This window comes from Bombyx mori, chromosome 23, assembly GCF_030269925.1.
Source record: "Bombyx mori chromosome 23, ASM3026992v2".
Lineage (NCBI taxonomy): Eukaryota > Metazoa > Arthropoda > Insecta > Lepidoptera > Bombycidae > Bombyx > Bombyx mori.
Genome location: NC_085129.1, coordinates 17,236,284 through 17,251,791, shown reverse-complemented (window position 1 = coordinate 17,251,791; position 15,508 = coordinate 17,236,284). Strand labels below are relative to the sequence as shown.

At 37.2% G+C, this 15,508-nt stretch overlaps 1 protein-coding gene across 1 annotated transcript in view; it reads left to right on the top strand.

The window, feature by feature from the left end:
• The first annotated feature begins 6,907 nt into the window (after nucleotides 1-6,907).
• Nucleotides 6,908-15,508, top strand: part of LOC101738627 (organic cation transporter protein) — a 41,351-nt gene continuing 32,750 nt past the window's right edge. Inside the window, exon 1 of the mRNA XM_004930699.4 lies at nucleotides 6,908-7,088. The gene's annotated coding sequence lies outside the window, so the exon portion shown is untranslated. The remainder of the gene's footprint in view (nucleotides 7,089-15,508) is intronic.

The window sequence follows — 15,508 nt, the reverse complement described above, 5'->3', positions numbered from 1 at the left end:
TCACGAACTTAATATCTCCATAAATATTTAATGAAATCGATTTGTAATCTATCATGAAATACTTTACCAACTAGGAAGAGCTATTTGACTTAAATTTAAAAATAATATTACATTTAAATGAACATATCGTCTCGCTTCCGGGAATAAAATAAGCAAAAACAAGTTTCTGTTTTATAGTCTAGATATTTTGTTATTAAAGATAAGTATTTTTAAATACTAATTATATTTTATAATAATTTTAATACAATTTTTCGCGTTAATGTACAAATGTACAGTGGTTTTTATGGATGTTCCGTTATAAATACTGAACCGTGCATCCGATTGACTTGAAACTTGGTATCTATGTAGAAAATACATGTACTTAATGGATAGGCTAATATTTATGTGAGTGTTGGACTCCCTATACCAGTTGCGGGAGCGTTAGTGATGAGAATCTTTGTGGGGGTGAGAAATAACAATATTAATTTTAAATGCCCAGCGAAGCGGACGGGTACAGCTAGTTATATTATATTACTACAGTGTCTGAAGATGTCTTTACATTACAGTATGTGTTGCCAATGATGGCATATGGCAGTGAAATGTGTTCGTTCACAATGAGCCTTATTAGATGACTCAACCTCGCCCAAAGACAACCAAACATTTTTATTTTATTTTTTATTGCTTAATTGGGTGGACGAGCTCACGGCCCACCTGGTGTTAAGTGGTTACCGGAGTCCATAGACATCTACAACATAAAATGTCGCCATCCACCTTGAGACACGAGTTCTAAGGTCTCAGTATAGTTACAATGGCTGCCCCACTCTTCAAACCGAAACGCATTACTGCTTCACGGCAGAAATAGGCAGGGCGGTGCTACCTACCCGTGCGGACTCACAAGAGGTCCTACCACCAGTAATTACGGAAATTATAATTTTGCGGGTTTGGTTTTTATTACACAATGTTATTCCTTCACCGTCGAAGTAAATCGTGGACATTTGTTAAGTACCTACGTATTTGGTATTTGCCGGCGGGATTCGAACACCGATGCCTTGTTACATATGCACCGGACGTCTTATCTTTTAGGCCACGACAACTTCGAATTTCTCGCAATAAAAAAAAATACTACTTATATTTGTATATTATATTTAATGCACAGATGAGTAAATGGCGCTATCCACCTTCAGACGTGAGGTTGAACTATCAATTGTTTTGCCCAGCGGTTGTCCCACCCTTTAAACCGTTAACGCGTAACTTGGTACGCGGCCAAAATGGCTAATTAGTTTTCGGAGCCCTTGCATTAGACACCTTTAGTTCTAACACTAGGAGTAGGGACCCCGGTAACCGTATTCGTCGAACTCGGCAAAGAGTTCGACGTGCAACCTAACCTAAGCATCAGTCCGGTGAATTTCTCGCCGGATCTTCACAGAGGGTCGCGATTCCGATCCGGCGGTAGACTCATTCGCGAAGCAGCTACTCTTGAGTTATTAGGTCTCCTTTGGAGGCGCTCGGGTAGCTTTTTTTTTTTTTTTTATTGCTTAGATGGGTGAACGAGCTCACAGCCCACCTGGTGTTAAGTGGTTACTGGAGCCCATAGACAACTACAACGTAAATGCGCCACCCACCTTGAGATATAAGTTCTAAGGTCTCAGTATAGTTACAAACCACTGTTAGCAAACCACTCCTCTAGGCTGAGCCCTTGCTCGCCCACCTGCCCTGGTAAAACTGGAAAGGCCTCCGGGCCACCAGTGATCTCTAAAACAAAAACAAAACGATATTTTTCGGGGTGTTAATTTATTTTTATTACACGTATAATAAATACGATATTGATTTTAATTAGTCTGTTTTAAAAGTGGTTGCTTATTGCATGAACCCACGCGAATAAGCACGGCAAGTCCAGTCAGCAAGCTACTGTACTGCGTAGGTGGAAACCTTCTAAAAACTAACTTATCGGAACGAATTCAGGGCCAATTCCTGATGATTAAACAGTGGTCCAGCTTCAGAGGGCGATTGGGAGTAATCAATGATCAATCATCAATGTAATCAATCAAAATACCAGTTGTTCTATCTCATGCCATTAAATTACGTTCATCTGTAGTTTTCCGACACCAGACTTTTTTATTGCTTAGTAGGGTGGACGAGCTCACGGCCCACCTGATGTTAAGTGGTTACTGAAGCCCGTAGACATCTACAACGTAAATTCCGCCACCTACCTTGAGATAATAATTCTAAGGCCTCAGACTGTAGGCCTGGCCACGGTAGGCATCGGCTTGGCTCTGCCCTTGGAATTGCTGACGTCCATGGGCGACTGTATCCACTCATCATCACGTGGGCCGTATGCTAGTCCGCTTAGAAGGGCAATCAAAAAGAAGATCTAGAATATTTGTAATACTAACACCAATAGATTAGTTCGAAGATATTATTATGCAAATCTTTAAATAAACTATATTATGTGACGGTACCTAAGCTAGATTTTTGGTGATGCATGTATTTTAATCGTAATTATTAAATTTATATTTTGTTTGTAATTTTTTTCCATGACGAGAGAAACTAAGGAGCAAAGCTAGTTTGCGAAACGCTAGTCAAAATTCTGACATGTTTCTTTTTTTTAATACGCTTTTATCAGCTTCATAAGTATGTTAGTATGTAACGGAGTCTTTGAACATGATTTTGACTCCCTTCAAAACGTCGGATGAATTCGAAATTTGGCATACCTATTAAGAACCGATGACAATTCTATATTTCAAACAGTTCGATCCGTTATCCTTACTAGAATAATCAGGATTTGTGATTTTTTGTTTTCCTGATTTTAAATAATTCAGTGACTGTCATCTTGCCCCAACTTAGGATTCCCTGTGCTATGGGAACCACAGACAGATCAATATACGTTTGAATATATATATCGAGTTATGAAAGGATATTTGGGTTAAGCGACATTTTTATAAATTCACAGGAGAGTCAATTAAAGTTTAAAATTTAGAAAAAAAATCATTACAAAAAAAAAAAAACTTCTTCAGCTATTTGAATGGAGCTAACTTAATTAATTACGGTTATATTTTTTGTATATAATATAATATTTTGTAAAATATCTATTATTATGTAAATATTTCTCTTTTTATTTAGGTATTTTTATTATATTATAGTAAGTTGTATTATATTATGCCCTGTATCTGATGCTTAAATTCAATAAAAATACATGATTAATTGAAGTTCAACTAAAAACACCGAATTGTTGATGCTAATCTATACTAATACTAGCTGACCCGGCAAACGTTGTGTTGCCTTAAATAAGATTTTTAGGGAAATTCTACTGTAGAAAAAAAACCTCATTTAACCACATAATACCTCATTATGAACAATAAAAAATATCCAAAAAATTAAAATAAAAAATTAATGTTTGGGGTGGACAACCCTTTTCACTTAGGGGTATGAAAAATAGATAGTAGCCGATTCTCAGACCTACCGAACATACTATTGATACACAAATAAAACCAAAAAAACATGGCTGAAAAATGTATAGTATTATATTAATTGTTTAATCTATGATGTATAGTGAGTAAGTAAGACAGGAGACCGGCTTCGTCCTCATCCCTACTACGTGATGTTTGCTGCATGAGTGGTGACACCTGGCGGGGAGAGCTGATCGATTGATAGTTGATCAGTAGTCGACCGGCGAGGGCGGGAGAACAAATTCAATTTAAAAAAAATCATAATTAAAGGAACTTGAAATTATAAACTCTGAATAAGAATTTATCGTACTACAATTATAACATTTGATTGCCATCTTGCAACTTTATTGCGGATCTGTGCATAGAATAAATAAAAAATTAATCGGGATGGAAAAATTAGGGGTTAATCGTATAAGAGTGAAAATTGAGAGTAATATGATTTTTTTTATTTTAAGTCATGACAAAACAAAATAAAAAACTTGCCAAAAAAATTAAAGTTTATAATTAACAAATAAAAAATAGGGGTTGATCATAGAGGGATGAAAAATTGAGAGTAACATCAGATTTTTTATTTTAATTCATGACAAAATTAAAATAAAAATGAAAATCTTGCCAAAAAAATTAATAATTAACAAATAAAAATAGGGGTTGATCGTAGAGGGGTGAAAATTTCAGAGTAATATGAATTTTTTTATTCTACGTCATGACAAAATGAAAACAAAATTCTCGCAAAAAAATTTAAAGTTTTTAATTAGCAAATAAAAAATAAGGGTTGATCGTAGAAGGGTGAAAATTTAGGGTTGTATGTATTTTTGTATGCTGTATCATAGAAAAATAAAAACAAAAATTTTCGTTTAAAAAATAACAAATAAAATTTAGGGGTGGACCACCCTTAACATTTAGGGGGATGAAAAATAGATGTTGTTCGATTCTCAACCCTGACCAATATGCACGCTAAGATTCACGAAAATCGGTCGAGCCGTTTCCGAGGAGTATGGCAACGAAAACTGTGACACGAGAATTTTATATATTAGATATAAATCTACAGTGGTTTTTACGTATGTTCCGTTATAACTACTGAACCGTGCATACGATTGACTTGAAACTTGGTATCCATGTAGAAAATACATGTACTTAATGGATAGGCTAATAATATGTAAATAAATAAATGTCGCTTATTAAGCGAATGTCGCTTAAACTAAATAGCTTTTCGCCCCTCGATATATAGATAAAAAAACACTCGGACACAGAGCAAGCAGACCTATTCATTTGCCCGATATGGGAATCGAACCCACGACCCTCGGTTCCCTAGTCAAGACCGTTAATACCACTGCACCACCGAATCAGTCTAAATCAGTTCTCTGTTTAATTAATTCTCATTTTTTCCTAATGAAGTGCGCTATTAATTATATTTATCTAAATTTTTCTGTCCTCTTATGCTAATATATAATTTGTTCTCATATATGTTTATTTCCGTGTTGATTTTTAAAAGATATTATAATTAGATTTGTGTGGTTTTTTTTTTATTTATTTTTTATTGCTTAGATGGGTGGACGAGCTCACAGCCCACCTGGTGTTAAGTGGTTACTGGAGCCCATAGACATCTATAACGTAAATGCGCCACCCACCTTGAGATATAAGTTCGAAGGTCTCAAGTATAGTTACAACGGCTGCCCCACTCTTCAAACCGAAACGCATTACTGCTTCACGGCAGAAATAAGTAGGGTGGTACCTACCCGCGTGTACTCTCAAGAGGTCCTACCACCAGTAAAAACAACAACAACAACAACAACAGTTTTTAATTTTTACAACATTCCCTTCAGCTGTGTACCTTAAATTATTCCATACAATAACTCAATAAAACCCTACCAAATTGCACATTAGCTTGTAACTAGTAAAATCTACTTACATCGCTACAATTTGCAAGTTGGCTTACAAGACTGCATTGTAACTAATTAAACCAGACCTCCTCAACTCATTTGGGTCCTTTGAAAGTAAAGGTCCGCCGCAGTTGGATAATAGTTACAAGTACGATTGTGTTCAATGATATAACATGTAAAGATTGTGCACAGTACCGATGCTATGCGATGCTAAGCTTCGTTTTTCTTGTGAGTCTATTAAAGCGATTTTTGTTGTCGTTACATTTTGAAACTCGGGAACGAAACTAGAAAGAGACAAACATATCGACGCTTAAAAGGCAAACGTGACTAAGCGACAATGCGTGAACTTTACAGTAGACTAATTTAAAGTTGAAATACCTGAAAATAAAATTTATTTTACCGAATATAGCTATAGTAGAATCTAGCTAGTAGCTGTAGGATTGAAATTATTTTAATAGACCTAGAAATATATTTTTTTTGCTCATCGAATATGGTTATTGCCTATCATGAATGTACAAAGTAGTTATTGTCGCTTAGTCATGTTTGCCTTTCAAGCGTCGATATATATAATGAGTTCCCATCTACGTTTTTTCCCGAGGCCTGTTCGAGTACTTAACTGAGCAGTGGCTTGGCTCTGCCCCTGGCATTGCTAAGGTCCATAGGCGACGGTTACCACTCACCGTCAAATAGGCCGTATGTTGATCTGCTAACAAGGATAATAAAAAAGAAAGAAAAATGATTGGTATTTATGTGGTGGTATTCGGGTATTTGTGGATTATGGCAGATTTTCAGTTGCTTTCCCTATCCATTCACGGCAATAGCGTAATATATTATGTGTTTCATGGTGGATTTCAATATACTGTATGTCACAAAATGGGCCGATTTCGTCATTATTTCTTGACATAGTGGGCCTATAGTGAGTAATAGTGCAAAAAGATTGCACAGCACGAAACAATGACAGTTCCAATACGTCTTCACTCTTCCTAAGTCAGCCAATCACCCATCTAAACAATAAAAAAAAAAGAATGTGTTTCGATTCCACTGTAGCAACACTTCATGACAGGGCCCTGAAACTGCGATACTTTAAGACAAATATTCTTTTGTATGGAAACTAGTGACATCTTGTAGTGGATGCCCCTAAACTTATAAGTTGTGAAAGTTAAGGCATATAATTATTGTACAACTAAACACAGAAAATAATAAAATTATAAAGAAAATAAAGCAAGCAAAGGCTCATTCGGGAGGGGTGGGTTTTGCTAACAGCTGCCCGAGCCCCTCCAAAGGAAATCTGGTAACTCAAGAGCAGCTGCTTCGAGAATAAATCTCTACATTACACTTTACACTAAAATAAAATCCAGTCTAAGCATGATGGTCACGATCCAGAGCAGTGAGGAAACGACGCGATCAGGAGACTTACCCATTCATTTACCCGTTACCCATTACTTATAATGTCGCAAGGAATCATTGTTTTGTTTTTCGAGGATTTCGGGAAAATCTTCCTTTGCGTTACCCGACGCGCAGCGTAGCTTCGCTTAGCTGAAGCGCTGTGCTACAGTCCTAGGGGTAAGCGTTGTTTAAAAAGCAAGGTTATCGGTTCCGCTGTTCAGTCGGGTAGGCGCACGCGGCGCGTTTGCCGTTATCATTATATTAATAAACAAGTATTTTAATTCATTTATAGTACTTGTGTGCTGATTCGATTTTTTTAAATCTAAATAGCGAATCAAATGTGAATTAGTGACAGCTTCAGTTTTCGTAATTTTAATTCGACGAAAAGGAAATTGCAGTGAGTATTCCAGTATATTTTAAACACGCGAACAAAGATTGTGTTAAAAAAAATAATCCGACTTATATATGACTATCTGTACCCGTCCGCTTCGATGGGCATTTAAAATTAACATCATTATATCTCACCCCCACAAAGATTCTCATCACTAACGCCCCCGCAACTGGTGTAGGGAGTCCAACACTCATATGAATATTAAGCCTATCCATTAAGTACATGTATTTTCTACATGGATACCAAGTTTCAAGTCAATCGGACGCACGGTTCAGTAGTTATAACGGAACATCAGTAAAAACTATTGTAGATTTATATATTAGTATAGATTTAATTAAAGTCTATCTATCAATTCATTAACGCGGGACCACATCTTGTGTGGTTTCCCAAGAAACCTTCATGAGGCCTCGACCAGCATTGAGCATTATCGACTCAAGGAAAAGGAAGATCTATTCAGGATTAAGGACTCGATTAGTTAAATCAATTCAAGGCGACATCGACTAATCCGTTTGTTTATATACAAAATAAATAAAGCATTTCAATCGGTGGAATCGAAGCAAGAATCAACTGTGTGAACGAGACTATTGTCTTAAACAATTACACGTTTATAACTAAGCCCTTGATGGTTTTAATAAGGCGATTACGAATTTAATTAGCCGACGCATTGCAAAATGTCATGCCGGATATTATACGTAAAAATTATGTACTAAAATAGATATCTTCTTCTTAATCGCATACTTCATTGCTGAAGATCGTGTCCCTGAAAGCCCTTCGTGGCTCTTTGTGCCATCAGCTTCCATTTCCTTCGGGTTTCGGCTTCTCTCAGTCGCAACAGAATCCAGTGAGGGCAGTTACCTTTTTTTTTGCGCCACCCACCTTAAGATATAAGTTCTAAGGTCTCAGGTATAGTTACAACGGCTACCCCACCCTTCAAACCGAAACACATGACTGCTTCACGGCAGAAATAGGCAGGGTGGTGGTACCTACCCGCGCGGACTCTCAAGAGGTCCTACCACCAGTAAATACCTGATCTGACCAACGGTTTGGCAGCCGGCCAGCGGGTCTTTTCCCTTCTACCTTACCCCCAAAACTGTCAATTTTTCAAGGTTGTCTGGTGGCCACTGAGCAATGTGACCAAAGTAACCAAGGACCTTCTGGTAGCAAATCGTAGACAGTCTCGTTTCTAAGCGAAGTTGCTCGAGGATAGATTGGTTTGTTCTCTTGTTGATCCACGGTATGCGGATCATTCTTCGCCAACACCATAATATCTCGAACGCTTCTATTTATTTCCGCTCTGTTATTCGGATCGTCCGTCATTACAATAATAATAATAATAAACATTTATTCCAAACATAAATTTGCAAAAAATTAAACAAAAATTATAAGAAAAATAACGAGGCTCGGAAAGGGTTACCGGCTCAGCAATGCCTAACAGTACCGAGACAATCGGTACTGGGGCGCTGATCTTCCGCCGGCACCTGCGGAATGACGCGCACACCAGCATCAGACCGACCAAACATTATCTGAACTTAGAATAACAACAATAACTGCAACAACAACTACAATAAAAACAATCAAATACATAATATATTAAATTATAAAAAAACACAATTGCAATGCACAATTACAGCACAGAATAGTTAAAATTGTTATTTTCGAATTTATTTTGCATATTCAGAAGATATACTTTTAAATTTACTTTAAAAGAACTTAAGTGTTCTTGTACTAGTGTACTAAATAGATATAAGTGTGCAGTTTCAATTAATACATTTTTCAAGAACAAGCATTACAACGTGCGGGTAGTTGATAGACGCTTACGATAACTCTACAACATTGACCGCGCGCGTCCGTTAACAAGAAAACACAATACATTGCGTGCGTTGATTAACAAAACAATGCAATACATTGCGTGCGTTGCTAAATATAATTTATGTATACGCTTCTTTCACTGTTATCGTCTAACAGACACGTTTGTTGGCAAATTGGTGGGTAAGCTTAAACTCTTGTGAGTCCGCACGGGTAGGTACCACCACCCCGTCTATTTCTGGCGTGAAGCAGTAATGCGTTTCGGTTTGAAGGGTGCGGCAGCCGTTTTAACTATACTGAGACCTTAGAACTCATATCTCAAGGTGGGCTGTGAGCTCGTCCACCCATCTAAGTAATAAAAATTATGAAAAATAAAAGTATTTCTCGGCGGATACTGTAAATGGGTAACCGGTGATAAGCTTTTGTGTTATACACAGAAAAATAAATTTGAAAGTATAATTTTTTGTTTTCGCGAACGTAAAAAGAATTTACTAAAATAAAAGAGAAAATAGATTATGCGTACAAAATGAATTTAGGAATTTAGCGTCTCCGTAATTACGATCAAATTTTGACTAGTTTTTAAAATTCAACACACAAATTACCATAGGTATGTGTTTCATACAAATTTTAAAATGTAATTTTGTCTTTTTTTGGCCTCGTGGCCGACTTGATGTAGATTATTACCGTAGTCCGTGGACATTGTGAATGCGGGCGTACTCTAAGCATGAGGCCGAAGTCTCAATTAAATATCACACGGGCTTTTAATCGGTCCGGTAACCGCACTCGTCGAACTCGGCAAAGAGTTCGACGTGCAACCTAGCCCACGTATCAGCCCGCTGAGTTTCTCGCCGGATCTTCTCAGCGGGTCGCGATTCCGATCCGGTAGTAGATTCATTCGCGAAGCAGCTGCTTTAAAGATTTTAGGTCTGCTTCGGAGGCGCTCGGGCAGCTGTTAGCAAATCCCAACCCTCCTGGCTGAGCCTTTGTATGTAATATTATTATATTTATTCATAAAAAGTTACACTTTCATTTAAACCATGCCCCGGAAAACTGCTTACGCAGTTTGACTTCCGGTAACTCACTTTATGTAAACAGAGCTTATAAATTATTAACTTAGTTTATATTAATACAATTAATTTACGTTAATGCTTACAACGCATTTAACAAGTGTTTTTTTAATAACCTTTTAAATTTAGCAAGTATAGGCTCACGCCTTATGTCCTCGGGTAAACTATTGAGTAAGTATGGAAACTCGTTTTTTTAACGTTCTATTTCCATAGTAATTTTGTACCGTGCCCGCCCACCTGTCCTGGTGAAACTGGAAAGGCCTAAGGACCACAAATGAGTCGACTATTATCAAAGCCGGCAATCTGACTTTTGGACAATGATTGGTAAATCAGAAAAACGAATTATTGACTTTGTATTCCATTGGCAGTCACAAAACTCTTCGGAACGACATCTTAGATAAATAACAGGTTAACTATTAACCTTTATTTAATGCAGGTTTTGAACCGTATTCTTTGAAGGAGACGATTATATTCAAATCAATCTGTATTGACATATCAATAATTTTTTTTTGTCCAAATGCACAGATTGCCACCTTTGATAATAGACGACTCAAATAATCCTTCAATAATAAAAAGGGCCCCGTATCGGAATTCCTGACTGCATCGCGGTAGCAGTTTTCAGAGTCTACCCGTGAGGATTCTCAATATGTCCTCACACCCGTGAATGCCAGTGAAGCCAACTGCGTCGATAAGACATTACCGCCAGTACTCTGATGAATCTCTTAATCAAGAGTCACGAAAAGAGATGGATGTCATGCTAATAGCCAGCCTCATCTCCTATCTATCTATCTATCTATCTATATATATAAAAATGAATTGCTGTTCGTTAGTCTCGCTAAAACTTGAGAACGGCTGGATGGATCTGGCTAATCTTTGTCTTGAATTATTTGTGGAAGTCCAGAGAAGGTTTAAAAGGTAGATAAATAAGAAAATGCTCGGAATTAAATAAAAATAACAATTTTGTTTTTCCTTTGATGTGTCCCCCATCGGACAGATTTCTTTTGTTTGTTTTAAGTTTATTGTATACTAGCGACCCGCCCTCGCTTCGCTTCGGAAACATTAAAATACACATGAAACCAAAAAAAAAAAAAATTAAAAAGAGTAGCCTATGTTCATCAGGGACAATGTCGGCTTCTAATGGAAAAAGAATTTTTCAAATCGGTCCAGTAGTTTCGGAGCCTATTCGAAAAAAACAAACAAACAAATCTTTCCTCTTTATAATATTAGTATAGACAAAAGTTTAGGTCTTTTATTTATCGATTGAGGCGCTACGAAGTCTGAAGGGTCAGCTAGTCTTTTATATAATTCGCGCTACACAGGAGATCTGTTTCTACAAAAAAAAAAAAATGGAACTGTGCCAAATCATCATAATAAAATTATACGTATGCCTACTGTAGGCAGCGGCTTAGCTCTGCCCCTTTCATTGCTTGCGTCCATGGGCGGCGGTAACCACTCATCATTAAGTGGGCCGTCTGTCTACAAGGTTAATAAAAATAATATTAATGGACCTTTAAGAATACAATAGTTTTTCTTAAAAATGTTTTTGTGTTTTTTTATTGAATTGGTTATAATGATTACTAGAGGTCCCGCAGTAGTCGAAATTCGACTATAATTAATTGGAATTGTAAGTTTGTAAACTATTATGATTGTATTTTATACTTCTGTAATCACAAATTTCGCCAAGACTACACACTATAGAAAAATATTAACAAAGACAAACAATATTTAATCTCAATTTAACAACAGACGTCAATAACAAAAGTTTGACAATAAATAGTAGCATGCGTGTGTGCGTCAAATACATGGTACGTAGTGTGTGTAATGTTTTCTTTATTGATTTAATGTATGCTTTATGCATTATTTAAAAAAAAATATTAGCATTGTGCACTTCTTCTCTATATTCTTTATAAGTGTGGAAAATTTCATACTCCTCCGTCCGCGCAATTTTCGTAAAAAGGAATACAAAGTTTTTGCTTCACGTATTATTATTAATGATTATAATTAATGAAATTACCGTAAATAAAACTCGTGCAAACATTTGAGTGACGAACATGTTTGTTTGCTCTCTGCGAGTGTTCTTCGAATATCCTTTAATTAATATGTTGTTTATTGAAACAAAAAAAAACAAGTTATTGCTCTGTAAAGAATTAACTATTCTATGAAGTGAATGATTTGCAAACACACTTACGTCTACACTTAGAATTACTAAAGCTATTTACTAATCTGTAAAGAGAAACAACATTGAAAAGCTATTGCTTCGATTATCTTTCAAAAAACTGAAATATTTATTGTTTTTAAAACCACGTTGTTGTTTTGAATGTACATGCAGTTTTTCTAATAATAGAATGAACATAGTGTTTTTTAAGGGATTTTATGACCTGGTAACTAAGACCTTTAGATCATGTCTTATTTTAATTTATATTCTTATTTTAATGAAAAATGATAATATGGGGTGAAATGAAATGAAATGAGATGATATGGGATGAAAATCTGCGTAAAATGGTGGTCATTTACTGAGATTTTTACAGTGGATTTTTTGGAGGATACCGAGAAGTTACGTCCATCGGCTTTGTTTCATTTTCCCACATTTGTGCACTTTCACAGATAATAAACAGTTAATAAACCACCGTGGTAGGACATCTTGTGAGTCCGCGCGGGTAGGTACCACCATCCTTCCTATTTCTCCCGTGAAGCAGTAATGCGTTTCGGTTTAAAGGGTGGGGCAGCCGTTGTAACTATACTTGAGACCTTAGAACTTATAACTCAAGGTGGGTGGCGCATTTACGTTGTAGATGGCAATAGATTTGTTGGGCATGTCATTTTTTACACGACGCTATTCCTTGATCATGGCGGTGTCTAAAGAAATGTTCACTTTCTTACTGGTGCCAGGACCTCTTGTGAGTCCGCAGGGGTAGGTACCACCGCCCTGCGTATTTCTGCCGTGAAGCTGTTGTAGCTATACGAGACCTTAGAACTCATATCTCAATATACGTGGCGGCATTTACGTTATAGATGTCTATGGGCTCCGGTAACCACTTAACACTGGTTGGGCCGTGAGCTCGCCCACTCACTTAGGCAATAAAAATAAAATAATAAATAAAACCTGGCCTACCCTGGAGCCATTTTCTGAAGAGATTTACGCCATATGCGATTCGTTAAAATGGTTTTCTGTTTTTGGCATTGCAATGATCAGTGTTGGACTTAGAGCGCTCGTATATTGAAGGTAATCTTGTCTACCGCAAAATGATCGTGCGTTGAAGTTTGATGGTCATAAATCTTGTTTAATCTGACCACATATTTCAAGGTGCTTGTATTTGTAATGTATCTAAACATGACGCGTACCTTTGATTTATCTGGACAATATCTCCGAGAAGGCTTAACTTAATACCAAATTTTTAAAAAAGAAAACTACTTCTACCGGTGGTAGGAGTTCTTGTGAGTCCGCACGAATGAGCACCACCACCCCGACTATTTCTGCCGTGAAGCAGTAATGCGTTTCGGTTTGAAGGGTAGGGTAGCCATTGTAATTATACTGAGACCTTAAAACTCATGTCTCCAGGCGGAATTTGCGTTGTAGATATCTATGGGCTCTAGTAACCACTTAACACCAGGTGGGCCGTGAGCTCGTTGGACTATCTAGGCAATAAAACCGATTTCGTCTAAATAAAAATTGTTATATAATTAATAAAAATTTCACATTTCTAAATTTTTAATGAAGGTAGTCCGCAGCCCGCGGCGTTTTCACGAGGGTGTTGACCCCTGACGTCAGTTGTGTTTCGGGAAGTGGACTTCGTGTTGGCTTGCTGACTAGCTTCAATGAAACTTGATTTAGAAAGTAGCCCTTGATTAGTCGACGAGCACACGATCCACCTGGTATTAAGTGGTTACTGAGGCCCATAGATATGTAAATGCGCTCACCCATCTGGAGACACGAGTTCTAAGGTCCAACGTTACAACGGCTTCCGCACCCATAAAACCGAAACGCATTACTGCTGCACGGCAGAAATAGGCAGAGTGGGGTACCTACCCGTGCGTGCTCATGACGCGACCTACCACCAGTAATTTCCAACAATTCGCGGCAGATATAGGCAAGATCGTGTTCGGCATCCACCCTCAAATTAGGTTTTACGCGTCGCTGGTATAAGATTCGCAGAAATCTGTAACCCATTCTCAACCGTATCACCCTTTAAGGCTCACAACCACACAGCGATATCCACAAATGAATGTTGAATTAACATTGCTGAATTATTTTATCGCGCCCCGACCTGTGTTCTTAATGCGAGTTTTTAACTTCTCGATCGCGTTAAAGTTAACTCAAATTTGTATGGAGTTGGAACAGCGCCCCTAGCGGCAAACGAAGGGAAAGCTATTCCAACTCGATACAAATGTGAGTTAACTTTAACGCGATCGAGAAGTTAAAAAACTCTCACTAACCACACTGTGCGTCTCGGCAAAAAGCCAACTTTTTGTTGATAATAAATCACATCTGATGTTTTTTATCCTCGAGCTAGCTTTTGTTACATTAGCAAGCATAATTAAACTGCTGGTCAATGCACCAATGACATGTGTATGTAACATAGTTTTTTCGTCCTGTCACCTTAAGTGTGTGTAAAAGGCAATAACTAATGGATTTAACGTAGTGTGTAATCTGCAGCTGAGATTTTTTATAGCATTAAGTAATGTAATTAAGTAATCACACGGCTTAAAATATATTTGTAAATCAACAATTATTTTGTGCAGTTGCAATTTTGTAAATGCAGTTTTGATATAATTAAATATTTCATCATTTTCGTTGTTTTCGATTTGAAAGTTCTTTAATTACCTAATTAATGTATCCTTAATGTCGAAAAACTTAAGCGTGTACTCAAGCAAAGGTAGCTTCCAAAGGTAGATTTTTAATGTTTTTATTTTTAGAAAATGGATTGACCTCTTCCCTCCCTACCTTTGCAAGGTAGGGCGGGAAGAGGTCAATCGAAGAAGACAAGGATGGAGTATGTGAATGATGAATTGAGAGAGAGAGAGGAGTGAGTGTTGAATTGAGAGAGAGAGGAGTGAGTGTTGAGATGATGGCTGATAGAAGAGAATGGAATAGAAAAAATCGCTGTGCAGACCCCACCTAGTGGGATAGGGCGGAGAAAAAGAAGAATAAGAATGATTTTATTTTTATTTTATTAGACTAGGTACTAGCTTCAGTCGCGTAGTCTAGAAAAATATCAGTACAGTTTCCCGAATGAATGAGATGCTTTTTACGGATCTCTCTTGACCTTATAAATAAAAAAAAGCGTTTCTTCAGCTGTGCGATTCCGATCCGGTGGCAGATTCTGCGAAGCACTGCTCTTGCTATGGCTAGTGTTAGTAAATTCTCTCCGATTAAGCCCGCGAACTCTCCTACCCGTCCGGGCGTATCTGGAATAGCCTCTTAGGCCCACCAATAATTGTTGTTGTTCTTAGGGTACCCCGCTGATAAATAGGGCCCTTACAAATTGTCTCCACTTCAATACTTAGGAAGGAAAAAATATCAAAATAATCAAAAGTTTTTTATTAATTTATTTT